Source organism: Agelaius tricolor, unplaced genomic scaffold, assembly GCF_023055355.1.
Source record: "Agelaius tricolor isolate 1412-34295 unplaced genomic scaffold, bAgeTri1.0.p SCAF_3, whole genome shotgun sequence".
Classification (NCBI taxonomy): domain Eukaryota; kingdom Metazoa; phylum Chordata; class Aves; order Passeriformes; family Icteridae; genus Agelaius; species Agelaius tricolor.
The window spans coordinates 1,523,078-1,534,460 of NW_027269263.1; positions in this window are offsets into that span (position 1 = coordinate 1,523,078).

Below are 11,383 nucleotides of genomic sequence, written 5' to 3' on the forward strand. Positions count from 1 at the left end.
GAAATCCTGAATTCAAGTTGCTGTTATTTTGGGTTGGCAGAACTCATGATTAGCATCATCAGACACTATTCAGGTTTATGTCAGGTCAGCCTTAAATCTACAAGTAAAAATTAAAGGGAATCTCAAACATTAATCATACTCCTTTAAAAAGAAAAGAAAAGTGATTAACATGCTGTTGCAGTTGTGTTATTGTCATTACCTTGTGCTTTTGCTCCTCCACTCCAGAAATCATCTAATATCATTTTAGATTACCTAAGAATGCTTCCTATTACTTACCTGCCATTTCAAGAGCACAGGACTCTCAGAGGTCATGTCACATCCAGCAGCACTGTCCAAAACCTGCTAGGTTGTCTGCTAAGTGACTGGATATGTCTAGAAACAAAAGGGCAAGATTGTGATTTTTCTGAGATTAAGACTCCCCAGCAGCCTAAAAATGGTAGAAATTCTTAAAAGATTTAGGTGAACAGTAGATTTTTGGATGCCACCCTATGAAAGAATATATGCAAGATCTCTGATCTCGTTTAGTTGAGCTGGCATATTTATATCCCAAATTTTATGAGGCTTGAGCTTTCAGAGTAAGGGTGTTATGATGAGTTAACACCACTGCTTAGATTGTTCACCAGCCAAATAGCAAAATTTCTTAATGTCATTTTATGGGACTTATAAGACATTAAACTAAATATGATTGCTGCTCCATAAAACAGAACAGTTCTCCATATACTGTATGTATGCAAATACAACATCCTATCTCAGCCTCCAGTGCCCATAGTAAGTTATCCTTAGAGTTTAGACTGAATAGCTATTATTGGTTTACATGCTCCTATATCTTTGCATTTCATATAGCTAATAAAGGGAGAAGCTTTTCAAAAAACAGGAGTGATGCCTTATGTGCCTCACCATGCAGCTGAGAAGCTTTTCTCTTTCAGCAGAAGAGGTAAATACATTTTCAAAATGCAGAAAAGGTGAATTTTCAAACCCAGGCAGGTGGGATGTTTAATGAAAGGCAAAAGTTTCTTTCAAAATCCATAGTCATATGAGGCCAAACATTCACATGGATCCAAGATGAGCAAGGTGTCTAGAATCAATAGATCATACTAATAAATAGGATACCAGGTGAAAGTTCAAACATGATCTAAAAAAGTCTCTCTACCAAGAATGAGAAAAATGGCTTTTATCGTAATTACCTACTCTAGCAATTTAACTTCAATGCATATTGTCCACTTTTGCAAAGATTATTTCTTATCTATGTGGACCCCAGTTCTGTTTCTGAAAATAATTTCACCCTGTTTGCTACAATGGGAAGAGCAACTGTAACAGGGGGCCATTACTATGGTCCTATATTTTATTTTAGACATTGAACATAAAATAATTGTTACTGTTTTCCAATAAATTCTGATTTGGGATGCATTGAATCTGGAATATTCACCAGATAATGCCTGAGCTGAATGTTATGATTCTGAGGGCAGAAAAATGCATGAGGTTTTTAAAAGCTGGGATTTTGAATGAAAGAGGAAATGAATCATCAATTTATGAAATCACCAGCATATGAAAATTACCAATTAAGGAATGCATAAGTTTGATAAAATCTGAAAAAAGTCATGTGTACTAGTCAAAGTAGTAATTCGTACAGCTACTGATCTTGGCAGCATTACAGAGGTAACATTTTTACAAGGTTAAGCTGTCTTTGAACTTTTCTCTAATTTAGTAGATGCAAACAGACTTTTTTTCTGTATCAAAACATTTGACAGACATTTTCTTTCTGTATCATTTTTTTCTGTATTCTGTGTCTTTTCGTTCCTTTACTTAAAAATTATCTCAAATTTTGACAACTATAAGAGGAAAAAAGTCCTCTTCATTGCATTTTACTATTCCACATCACATTAAAAAAATATCTAAGATATTAAGCCAACTAAGTATTGTTCCACATTCCCAGCTTTTGAAATTATTGGTAAGGCAACTTTGTGGTTAACCCCTAGAGAAAGAAAACTATTTGATATATGTCATCTCTTTTATATTATTTTGCTGCAACTACTTAGCTGTTCTTTCATAGAGACTCTGATTTTGGGGCTTTTTTTCTGAGAAGAGAATCAAACATGCTGGAGAAGTGTGCATGGAAAACTGCAGAGATTCATGAGTAAAACTGCCATTAAACTTAGAGAAAGACTGTCTCTATATATAATATTTAGGCAAATCTGAGCACAGGGGTCATAAAATTCATTCCACACTTTCTTTATGCATTAGTATAAAAGTTCAAGTCTTTGAGTCAGTTCTTTTCAGCATTAGTGGCAGCTATTGCTGCAAGGAAATTAATAGGGCTATCTCACTGACTTCAGTAGGAATATGCTCAGTCCCTAAACTCAGTCCCTAAAGCTCTGCTGAAATATAAATGTCACTGTTTTGAGGGAATACTCAATATATTTTGTTCTCTGAGGTACAACAGCCTCTGAAGCTGCTTCAATGAAAGTTGGAAGCTCAGGAAAAGTTAGTTGATACTTCCTGAATATCTTCAATGAGAAAAAAAAAAACAAAACCAACAAACCAAAAGGCAATTTACCTTCCCCCACTTCTGTCACTTTTTCTTTTGGCTAGTTTCTGTGAAATAACCTGTCTAAAATCAATGGTTTAACTGAGTGTAAGAGATCTGGATCAGGAGCTTCTCAAGTAACTGTCCCTGGATAGGAAGTTTCAGTGTGCAGGGTCATCCTAATTTTGGGTCCATGGAGTTCCTTTCAGCAAGATTCCCAAACGACTGCAGCATCACAGCTCAAATTTTAGCAGATTTAGGAACCCAATTTTTGATTCTTTCTTAATCTTACCAGAAATAATTATGCTCACTTGCTTCAGAAGTCCTAAAAACCAGGTAAAACTAAGGATTTTTCAGTGCTGATCACATAAGAGATGCTGAGCCCTCAAAGTAGTGCTCTACTACATATTTTCTCTACACTTGATACATGACCAAATGATAAGCAATCTCTGTTAAGAACAATGTATGATTTTTTTTGCCTCAATTTTGTGGTTTCAGATAAACAGGATTCAAGTCTTTTTTTTTAGAGTCTGACTGATCTGCTTTTCAAACCCTTTTGATTTTCCTCCCTTTTTAATAAACTATTTGTCACACCTCTTTGTTCTAAAATGAGAGCAAATGTTTTGCTTTGTAATCTTACTTTTTTGACTAAATAAAAGTTGCTGCATAAAGTTTTAATATAATTCTAAAATATGCCCTTGTACAAGTTGCCATAAATGTCGACATTTTCAGCAGCATGAATTTATGATGACACTGAATTTTTACAGCACTATAAAAGTCCATAGTCATGATGACATCTACAGCTGCCTTTTCATTAAAATATAAGAAATTATATTAAGACACATAGTTCAACGTTTCCACAGACTTTAAGGAAGAAATTGTATACACCAGCGAGTGCTCACAGCAGTCTCAAGATGGAATAGATGATTATTTAGCTACTAAATGTTTTTATATTGAAATGGAAATCAGCAGAGGGTTCTTTTGTCCCCCTTCAGTTTTTATTTTCTTCTATTGATCAAGGCAGAAATTGTACCTAAAGAACTCGAAATAAGCTTGAATTGAAGTAGCATTCTGCCAGGTAAAGGTAGCCTGATCAGCCAAAATGCCTCAGTGCAAACTCCCACAGGGTGCGGAATAAGAGGACTGAGACAGGAGTGCACATACCTGCAGGGCTGGTATCTCACTGGCATTCCAGAGGTGTGGTGGGATGGCTCCTGGGATGGGTCCTTTTCCACTGGAATGGAAAAACAGGGTTCTCTGCCAAGAAAAGGCAGGGAAGACGAGGCGGGGCTGTCATCCCCTAAGCCCCTCTGGAGTGCAGAGTGTTCCACCTGGGGGTGGGTGAGGGGCCAACCGAGAGCTTCTGGGCCAGGATTAAAAAGAAAACATGCTCCCATCAGGAGTTCTGCTCAGGAACTCCCAACATAAGGTCACAGACCTGTTGGAATGGATGATGAGAGGGGAGGAGCACCTCTCCTATAAAGACAGGCTTCTATTAAAGAGTTGAGGTTCCAGCAGGAGAAGAGAAGGCTCTGGAGAGACCTTACAGCACTTTCCAGTACCTAAAGTGCGTTTACCAGAGAGCTGGAGAGGCACTTTTTGCAAGGGCAAGAGGGAGTGGCATTGAATGGAAGAGGGTGGATTTAGATATTAAAAAAAATTCTTTACTGTGGGGATGGTGGGGCACTGGAGAAGGCTGGCCAGAGAATTTGTGGATGCCCCATCCCTGGAAGTGTTCAAGACCAGGTTGGATGGGGCTTTGAATAACCTGGTCTAGTGGAAGGTGTCCCTGTCCATGACAGTGGAATTGGAACAAGAAGACCTTTGGGATCCCTTCCAACTCAAAGCATTCCATGATACTCTAATTATTAAGTTGTGGGTCCTACCTTAAGCCTAGAGGTAGCCAGAGCACCTGGTTTTTGTTTTGCAAACATATAAAAGGTACCTCAGAGACACCAGAAGTCTTCATATTTTCTGCAACTAAAAGGAAAAGGACACACTTCTACATGGCATTCCAGAAAATATGCACTTAAATATGAAATTAAATCCCTGCAATATTTTCTTATCCATAATCTATAAAGTCACATACTTTTGGAATATGATTATGACTTGTATTGCATACCAGAATCAAAAACTGCAACAACAGCATTACTGTACTGGAGGTGGTGCTCTTGTATTTGTTTAAGTCCCAAATTATGGAAAGTTTGGATTAAAGGAAGTCTATAAGACTTCTCTCTTTGATACAAGTATTTAATTTAGGTGAAATATTTCAAAGCCTTGAATATTTCCATACTCAGGCTCTGGGTAAATGGAATGTACCACTGGATAAGACATTTCCTGATTATCACAATAGGACAAGTATGGACCCAACTCTTCCACCAATGCACACTCAACGATTCCATTGAATTAAATATGAGTTACATGTACAGAGGGACTGAGGCAGCCTGGTTTAATTAGTGTGAAAATGTCAAGTCCCTGTGTACAGTGCAAACCTAAAAACACCCAGACAGTTAACCCTTCCATTGCTATTGAACAAGGTATTCAAGTCAAATTAGAAAACCTCACAGGAATCAACTGAGTGTAAAATGACCCAGCATTTCAACAGGAAAATTACTAGGAAACTAAGGGCCAAAAAATCCAACTAAATGCTCAAGCAAACAAAGCAATGCCTTTTAAAAGTGCTCTGAATTTACCCCATCAAGTCCATTGTTAAGCAAGTGGTCAGATACAACATCAGTGAGAACTTGTTAGCTTTCATTAAACTGGAAAAATCAGACCACTTAGGGCTGTCCACTTCCATGGTAATTACAAAAAAAAAAAACCACTAACAAAAAAAAAAAAAAAAAAACCAAAAAAAAAAAAAAAAAAACAAAAAAAAAAAAAACCAAAAAAAAAAAAACCAAAAAACAAAAAACCAAAAACCCAAAAAACCCTTTTTTCTTTGTCCAAGAATCCCATTGGCTTTGATGTCCAAACATTTGATTGAAAACTGAAGCTATGTATCATAAAAAAAAATATTTTGTCGAATCTAAGAGTGGAAGTTTCTAATCAGATACTTAAAAAACAAAATTTAAGGTCTCAGTTTTTGAAAAATGAAGCTGTATGGGGAATTCTCTCCATTTTATAGTGTAACTACTCTACATTATTTTTAGATGCCTAGAAACACTTGTTATCTTTATTCCTTAGAGGAGAGAACTCATTCTTTGCCAGCCCTGTGGCTGCAGCAACAGAAATCCCCATGGAAGTTGCCTGCTGAGTGGGTCTGCTTTTTCTGGACACACTCACTGTCCTAAAGCTGCGCCTTTCCACAGCTCAGTATTCTTGGCACAAGTTCCTTGACTGAAACTTCTCAGTTTAAGACACATGTGTCTTAAAAACTCAAGGAAAACTCAGAGTATAGCTCCAGACCAGCTATGAAAGGAACTTATCCTCAATTTTGATATAATTTTTCAGCATCAGGAGTCTTTAGGCAGAGTTCTGTATTACTAATGCCAACATGCTACCAGATATAGTGCAGAATGAAAATTATTTAATATCCTACATCTTAATTTGTGCTTTTTGGAATTAAAATATGTGAGCATAGACAGGTATTTTCAAAAAGCTTCTCTAAGATGCAGGAACCCTCTCCCCTGGTAATTAAAGCCTAGCACATCTCCTGGGCCAAAGCAGCAATGACAGGACATGAGCTGCAAGAATGGTACAGAAAATAGACAGGATGCAGCAATATCTGGAATATCACAGCACCACCAGGCAGCCTTTCCCCTTGCATGTCAATCCTCATATGAATCCCCTGCCTACATGCAGAGAAATTCTAGAAGAACAGCTCCAATGTTTTTAAGGCCTTGTGCCACTCAGCAGCCAGAAGAGATGACCATTAGTAAAAAAATGATTTAATTCTCTGAGGAATTTTGTATTTTCCATAGCACTAGTGGTGAATGGGTACATTTGTAGCTAGCATTTACAAAGAATTTTTGGCTAAAACATTGACAAAAATAGAGAAAATAAAAGTGCATGACGCAGGGTTCCTCCATACTGTTGCTTTTGGCTTGAATCAACCAATTGGAGTCAGATAGAACAATTAATATTACAAACCTTTTAATCACAGCACAAGTTAGTAAGATATGGACAGACATAATTACATAGCAAAAATTGTCTAGGCTCTGCTAACTCCAGTATTAAGATATTTCCTGGGAAATGGCAAAAAACAATGTCACATTATTTCTCCAATTCATTAATAAGCATGTTTTTTGCACACTGTTCTTCATGGTGTATTAACTTATGACAGGGGTCAGGGCTACATTAAATTATAGGATAAATTATTATAGTTAACAGTGCTATTTGACAGTTTCTGAGGTATCTGCTGCTCTTAAGCTTGTTCTGCATAAATTATTTTTTAAGACCACAATTAAGAAAACCTTAAATAATAACACATTTTACCTTGATTCTCAACTCTTTGTTAGCCTTTTTCATACACAGCAAGTGGTGACCAGAGAGACCTCTAAGAAAAGAATAAGTGATAATAGATCAGATCAAGTTTAACATTTATAGACTCTGAAGGTTTATAATATAAACCACAAGTTAGTCCTTCCTTCCTCTGCTTTCAGGTAGCATTTGGCCTCAGCTTCTCCAAATTCAGGGTAGATGGAATAGAATAAAAACCTGGTGCATGGTCTTGAACTTTAAAGTCTTATATGAAAACTTAAAAAATAGACCAAATGTTTTCTTGCAAGAGAGTTTGCCACACTATTCAAGGAAAGACAAGCTCCACAAGCAGGTAGTAGGTGTTTGTGTGTTTTTAAGAACTTTTTCCTGTTCTGTGTTTATGTTTCCATCATTACCCACAGCTTTACACTCATAATGTCCTATTTTTCATCCCTCTCCTCCTGCTCCTCATTGCGTTTTGTTTCCTGCAGTGACAGAGCTGGATGGGGACAGTCCTTTGGCACACACTGCATGTGCAGCCACCTCTCTGAAATTCTTCCCTTCCCTTCTTACATGGGCACTTTGATTGTCTGCTGATGTCACTCATTCCCATGAGATCTCATTCTCTAGGATTCCATTTGACTGCTGAAGCTGTTTTCTGTGCTGCTTTTCATACTTCTGTGTACAGGACATGTTCTCTGAATAAACTCTCTACTTAGGGCCCATCTATGATTTTTTCCTTTTTTTTTTTCAATATTTTTTATTTGTTGCTGATTGCTACAACTCATGGTTTTCTTTTTTTACTCCTTTTTTGATAGTAGTTGAATTTGTATGTCTTCAATGTGCACAGCTAGCCACCAGCCTCAAAAGTGATGCCTTTGGTAGCTACAGCTGTTCAAAATTACAGAGTTATTAAGAATCATAACAAAAAAAAAGTCTAAATGTGGAATCCATGGGGGTCTGAAAAAAGGTGTGACATGGTTAGGGAAGAATCACAACATTCTAGGTGAAAATAAACTTTGGAAAAATGCCTTTTAAAAAATAGATGAACCTATTCCAAAAGACCCTGAAGTCAAGAAAAAGAAAATTAAAATCCTCAGACTTATCATGAAACTTGCTTAGGTGCAATATAGCAACCCCAGAAGGCACAAATGCCTGTAGACAACAACAAAAAATAAACAAAAGTGTGAACAAGACAGCCCAGTTAACTAATGAAGCTCAAGAGGTCACTGAAGCCATGCAGGCACTCTTCAGGCAGTGGAAACTGAGCCAATGACTCCTGCAGTAAGTGTACCTTTCTTCCTTAAGTAATTTTCTTACACTTCAGCAAGCTTAAGACTTCAGCACAGTTTTTTTTTCACTGTTAAAATACAGTCCAGTGTTAGAAATGCAATGCTTGAAAAAACACCCGTGTGACAGGAATAAATATTTTGCAAATATTCTAGTCCATTGCACAAATGTGCTTGAAACTAAATTTGGCAATGAAGCAGTTTAGCCTCAGTGACCCATCCCACTTGACCTTTCTATGGATCTCTCTAACATTCACAGGACCAAGATGAAATTAAATATAGAGAGGCACAAACTTGAGCTCTTGGGAAAGAGAAAGCAAATACACAGCTACAAAATGAGGGACAGCTCCTAAAGCACTGATATAGAAACTATATATGCATTACAAATAGAACCTGTCAACTACTGGCAGCAACAGAAGGGTAAATCTCATTTCGAAAGGTGTTAGTAGGAATGCTGTACCTAAAGGACAGGAATCCACTGCCCCACTCTTTCCAAAGAACTGTTGCCAGCTGCCTTCCAGACTTTAGCAAAGATGGAAGTTAGAGTGCCAAGTAGAATAATACAAATAACAAACAGCGCAAAAGTTTAAGAAACTACTTTTTCTGTGTGCGTGAAGAAAAGCAAAGGTTAGGATAGTACATTACAGGGACTATGCAGATGAAGCTTATTTTCCCTATTTATGGGAGAAACAGAAAGAAATGGGTATTGGCCAAGCTCAGCTACTTATTTAGATGACAGCAGATAGATGACAACTCTTCCATGGAAAATACAGCTGGTTGGTTCAGCAGTGCCAAAGCCACTTTGCCAGGTCTACAATTAGAAAAGGGTTCCTGGTTTATGAGTGGAGTGAACTTCAGGAATCCAGGGTATCATATTCTCTGCAGGGCAATCAAAGAGAGGAAGTGGGAATACCACAGGAACAAAGCAACTGCAGAGGGTGATCTCTGAACAGGAAGAAGATCAGCACTACAGCAGGGGTGTCCCCTCCAACACCAGCTATGATTACTGTCCCTTGTTTGTCCCTGAAAATATGTAATTTTGTTATTTTCTCTTCCTGGGAGATCAGGCAGTTGGATGTGGGTGTGATTTCTACAAGCCAATACGTAATGCAGATCCCCTCAACCTGTGCTTTGCATCAAGCAAGGTTCAGCAAACAAGGCACATTCTGAGATAGAGGTTTCTGCATAATCTCAGATTTTGATTGCCAATTCCAGGCAGCACCATGAAGGTTACAGCCTTTTTTTACAAATCATTATTCAGAGTTACTTTGCAAGGCCACTGTGTCTAGGCCCTCTTTGCTGGACAAATAGATTTGAAGAAAATTTGGTAATTGTGTATTGAAGTGCACATGGAAATTCAACAATTAGCAGTACAATGAAAACTGATTGCTTTACATTAGCAAGACGGTGCTAGTTATGAAGCCAGCAAATGTCCTATTGTGCCTCAACATGAAATTAGTCCCCAGTATGCAAGAGGTGCTTGCCTATTTCAAAATCAATGTCTTTATGATATGAAGGAAGTTGTCTTGGAGATAGTTTTGCTTAAAGGCAGCAGAGAGCTGAAAAGTTAAAATGTGTGTGCAGATTTTGTAAATTCAGAAATCAGATTTTGTTTCACACTAATCTTTCATCTTAATGGAAACGATGATTGGAAAAATCAGAAAATTGTTAGAGTGAGAAGAGGGGTATTTTCTCTGAGTGAGGAGATCTACACATTTGCAAAATTGCTGTAAACTATTTCAAGCATCAATGTAGAAACCTTGCAATACCTTGAACTAGACCTAAAGCCCTTTCAGGACATGACAGAGCTCATCATTTCTGCAAGCCAAAGATTTCTCTCTGTGGTGTTAGGCCTACCCTACACAAAGTTACATCACTTTAATTAAAAGTGCATTTTTAAATCAATTTAACAAACCCATGCAAACCCTATGTGGGCACTTTTTATTTCAGACTTGCATTAATTTATCTTAAGTGAATTCCTTCCTGACTTAAGCTAAATCAATATAAGCCAGGACAAAATCAATTTAGGAGTGTCCAAACAAGTGTTCACATCGGTTTAACAAAATCGATTTATAAAGCGATTCAAATTACTTTGGTGTGACTTTTGTGCGAAGACAAGCTTGGCTTAGCTAATTTCCTCAAACTAGACATTTTAAAAAACCAACCAAAATAAAATAAAAAAAAAATCCCATAGAATTTCTTTTGGATCTAAGGTTATTTGCATTGACATATTCATCATCTTCAAAAATTTATGGCATTTGAGAAAAAAAAAATCTGGACTGGAAGCACAATTAGAAGCACAATTGCCTGTCTGGTTATTAGAAATTTTTCTTCATCATTTATTCATGCACATTTGATCTTGGTGAAAGGCAAACAGAACTAGGAAAAGACCCAGGAAATAAGATGCTTTCTGGATACTCTACCCTGAATTTACTGTTTCATTGGTTAGATGGAAAGAGCAAAAAATTTCCCTTGAACTCTATTTTTTTATCTGTCAGTTGTTCTGCAGATCTGACATTTCTGAGGTCCACTGGGGGAGATTTGGTCTACATGCCTTTGGAAATACTAGCCTAGAGACTTTGAATTAAAAAAAAAAAAAGGACAAAAAACCACCAATCCACAAAAAGCAGAGTTCTAACAAAGGCATTTTGTGGAAGGAATTCTCAGAATGCTAGAAGAGTGCAACCAAATCAATATTTGAAACATTTCCAAAGAATGAAAACCTTTCTCTCCTTATTCAGAACAGTTGATCAACTAACATGAAACTTTGTCAGGATGCATATTAAATGTACTTGAGAATGACAAGATTTTATATCAATCAGCTAGATATAATTTTTTTAAATATAGTTTAGGAGGAATCCACCATCTCATTCCACTTTCTGAAAGCTGCACATTTTTCTGTGTTAGTAGTGAATTCTACTAGCAACCTCCTAAAGGTTTTAATGTTCACAGACCTACAATTAACTCCTGAAAACTGAGTTCATGTCTAACACATTTAAAACTTTGGAACCAACCTTGAAGTATTTCTTTTGGGAAAGTTGAGTCTGATTTGAAGCTTTTACAAGAGAAAATGGAAGCCCATCAGGAAATAGAAACAGTTTTTTGGGATCCCAGTGCTTCAAAAAGTGGTACAAATGGGCTGTCCTCA